The sequence below is a fragment of the Rutidosis leptorrhynchoides genome, chromosome 10 (genome assembly GCF_046630445.1).
Source record: "Rutidosis leptorrhynchoides isolate AG116_Rl617_1_P2 chromosome 10, CSIRO_AGI_Rlap_v1, whole genome shotgun sequence".
In the NCBI taxonomy this organism is placed as follows: domain Eukaryota; kingdom Viridiplantae; phylum Streptophyta; class Magnoliopsida; order Asterales; family Asteraceae; genus Rutidosis; species Rutidosis leptorrhynchoides.
The window spans coordinates 229,532,417-229,536,913 of record NC_092342.1 but is presented as its reverse complement, the minus strand read 5'-3'; positions in this window follow the sequence as shown (position 1 = coordinate 229,536,913).

Genomic DNA, 4,497 nt, shown 5'->3' with positions numbered 1-4,497 from the left:
AGATCCTCCTTCGGACATGATATAAATTTCGAAGTACTAAAGCATCCGGTACTTTGGATGGGGTTTGTTAGGCCCAATAGATCTATCTTTAGGATTCACGTCAATTAGGGTGTTTGTTCCCTAATTCTTAGATTACCAGACTTTAATAAAAAGGGGCATATTCGATTTCGATAATTCAACCATAGAATGTAGTTTCAATTACTTGTGTCTATTTCGTCAAACATTTATAAAAGCGCATGTATTCTCAGTCCCAAAAATATAAAGGGTAAAAAGGAAAATGAAACTCACGCATATAAATATTGTAAAACAGTTAATAAAGTATTTGCATGTATTCTCAGCCCAAAAATGTAATGAGTAAAAAGGGCAAATGAAACTCACCATACTGTATTTCGTAGTAAAAATACATATAACGTCATTGAACAAGTGCAAGGTTGGCCTCGGATTCATGAACCTAAATTAATTATATATATATATATATATATTTATGTGTTGGTCAATATTTGTCTAACAAATTAGGTCAAGTCATAGTGTAACACAATCCTAATGCTCGAGACTAATATGCAAAAGTCAACAAAAGTAAATTTGACTCAAAATAATTTCCAAAAATCTATACATGATTAATATATAGTTTAAATATCGTCGTTTTATATTTTTAAATATTTTTAAAAGATTTATTAGAGTAAATAATATAATTTATTTATTAATAAATAAAATTTTATATTAAATTTATATAATAAAATATACTTTTATATATATTAAGTAATAAAATTTATATGGTTCATTTAATATCATAAAGATAATATGATAGGTATTATTAAAGTAAGTTATTACACGTAGTAAAATATGTTTGTATCACATATTTATTTGATAAAATAATATCTATAATGATAGTAAGTAAAAGTTGTATTATTTTATAATAATAATAATTATTATAAAAATATCAATATTTATAATTACTAAGATGACATTATAATAAAACGATAATTCTAATTATGATAACTTTAATATTTACGATAATTTTTAATATTATCTTTAAAATAATAATTCTATTTAAAATAATAATAATAATGATATTTTATAGTAACAATGACATTTCTATTAAAATGATAATTTTTGTTAAAATGATAGTTTTAATACTAACGATACTTTTAATAATAATAGTAATGATAAAAATAATAAGAACGATAATTTTATCTAAATCAATATCTTATAATATTTTAATTTCATCATGATACTCTTACTCATTATTTCCTAATCGTTTCGTTTAATAGCTTTTAATCGTCTTTTATATCGTGTTCATAATAATGATAATAATAGTAATCAAAATAATTAGGTGTTACAAATATTTGTTTTAATTACACTAATATTAATAATGATAGTTACTATAACATTATTAACGATAATACTAATAATTATCTTAATGATAATATAGTAATAATAATAATAAGAATAACAATAACCATTTTTAAATAATGATATATATGTTAATAATGATAATAATAATAATACTAATAATAATAATAATAATAATAATTGGATGATAATAATAATACTAATTATAACTTTAACGATAATAACGATAGTAATAATATAAAAATAATAACAATTTTTAATGATAAATCCCTTTTATTGATAAAGATAATAATAATGATAATAATAAGATAAAACTAGAACGACGATAAAAATGACGATAATAATAATCATTTTAATAAAAATATCGAAAATTCAATTGATTATAACTTCTAATCCGTTCATCGAAACCATTCGATATCTAAAGGAATAGTTCTTAATTTTTTGCTAGCTTTTCAAGGACATGCATATCTTATACCTTATCTCAACCACAAGTGTAACTAATTCAATATTCAACCTAACCTGTCTAAGGGCAATATCAAAAGTACAAGCATGCATAATCCTAAATACTATAGCACTAGTCAGGGATACACTATTAGTATGTAAAAGTTAAATTATGAGTACTCACGTATCAATATTGAGATTCAATATTGCAGGAAAGGTATGTAGACGCAACGGCAATGATAAACACTATATTGACCTCACGAGCATACCCATGAACCATACTCAATCACCTCCATAGCTATATTCCCATAATTTCCTTAATCCTATCCTACTCAAAAAACAATTTCGAAATCACTCAGACAGCAATCCGTCGTAATATTTTATGTATACTAATAATATCTTGAAATAATACGGAGTAAATATATATATGTAAATCGATTGAGAGAGTTTAGAGAAAAATATTTTCAAGTTTCTATGAAATAATGAAACCTATTGAATTCTATTTATAATAGTTTTTTGAATTATTAAATTGAATTATTAAAGTATGAATTATTAAAGTGAATTATTAAAGTATGAATTATTAAAGTGAATTATTAAAGTATGAATTATTAAAGTGAATTATTAAAGTATGAATTATTAAAGTATGAATTATTAAAGTATGAATTATTAAAGTGAATTATTAAAGTTAAAATAAAGTAAAAATAAAGTAAAGGTAAAGTTTATAGTAAAAGTATAAAATTATGTACGTATAATACGCGTATAAATATATATAATATTAATTTAAATTGTTATATATATTTAATAAAATAAAATATAAATATCGTTATCTTTATTATACTTGTTAAGTAATGAGTTGTCAAAAGTGGTTGTAGATATTTATAAAAGTTATATACGTTTTAATAATAAAGTTCTTTTTAAACTGAAAACGTTTTTGTACGTTTGAAACTAAATAGATCAATTGAGTCTTTATGAGATTCAATCTTCCACTATCCTTTGTCTAGTTCTCAATGATTGATAATTTGTTCTTCTTTATAAATCACTTTACTATTTTCCGAATATTGTTAAAATGGAAAGATTTCTCAAATCAACGTGGGCCTTTTAACAGAGACTTGTAATCATAATTCAATATATCTGATAATTTAATCATTTGATCTTATCTTCTAATTCCATTGATAAACATTTTGAAACAGATACAATCATATAAAGTATTTAATCTAATATTTTGTTTACGTTTCAAGTTATAATATATATACACATATACATATATAATCATATTCATTTAATGGTTCGTGAATCGTTGGAACTTGGTCGAGGTTGAATGAATGTATGAACATAGTTTAAATTTCTTGAAATTTAACTTAACAAATATTGCTTATCGTGTCGGAAACATATAAAGATTAAAGTTTAAATTTGGTTGGAAATTTCCGGTGTCGGAAACATATAAAGATTAAAGTTTAAATTTGGTTGGAAATTTCCGGGTTGTCACAGTACCTACCCGTTAAAGAAATTTCGTCCCGAAATTTGGGTGGAAAGGTCGTAAATGATAATAAGTATGTTTTCATGATGCATACGGGCTGAAAATTAGAGTTTTATCATCAGCGAATAATTTGGATAAACAATCCATTTATATGAAGAGTACGAATGAAGCTAACATAGAAGAGTGAAATGAGTAAGTGTAGATTCATCTTATCATTTGACGTAGATATGATTGTTTCCAAGATTTCAAGGGATTTGAAGAAAATCTTCTTAATAAGATTTGACTCTCCGGTCATCAAGGGAATTAGGATCCGTTTTAAATGCGATCGTCCATTTTAATTGTTCTGTCGGAGATTTTCTTATAAATTTACCTCCTTCATTTCCTTACAACTCACACCTTCTGTTGATGCATTTTATGCAACTCCCTAGACATCAACCCACGTCCATTGTAGGTACAACAGTTTACAGGCCACCATGATTGCTCGTTATTATCCTATCCATGTTTGTATGTGGTTACAGGAACTGCAGGAACGAGATTTAGATGTTTGACTATGTTAGACTTAGTCAAACGTACGAGTGAAGCCTCACTAGTACGGTTGACAGGCTCTCACGCACGGTTGATGCTGAGCTAAGTCACAATTACAATCTAAATGAGAAGACACGAGTGAGTGATCACCCGTACGGCTGATGAAGCCAACTCGTACGTGTGATGAATGAATCGTATGGGTGAGTCAACAGCAGGGGTATATAAAGTCTTATGTTCTTCATTTTAGGTTAAGCCTCTCATTTGTTACACACACTCAGATCTAGTGAGCTCCTCCGATTCTCTCTCAGTCCAAATCACCCAGGTGTTGAATAATAGCTCTAGGTGTTGATCTAATCACACTTGATTTAGTTGTGATTTGACTAAATTAATCAAAAAAAAAACTTAACCTATTTACTAGAGGGTTTGATTCACTTATTCCGCCATTGTGTGAGTTAAATCTGTTGATTTCTAAGTTCCTAGTCATGTTTCATCACCTTCTATTCTTTCCCCCTCAACTCATATTTTAAAGTATTCATCAATATGCTCCATCAAGTTCTGATTCTCGATATACTTCTAACTTTCATATCGGTCATTCTTCTTTTTCATCTACCGCCAGAAGAATCTATTCACTTCTACTATACTCTTGGGTTTATAGTTTTTCTAGTTCTCCCGTGTCTTTATATTGCTATATGCATCGATAT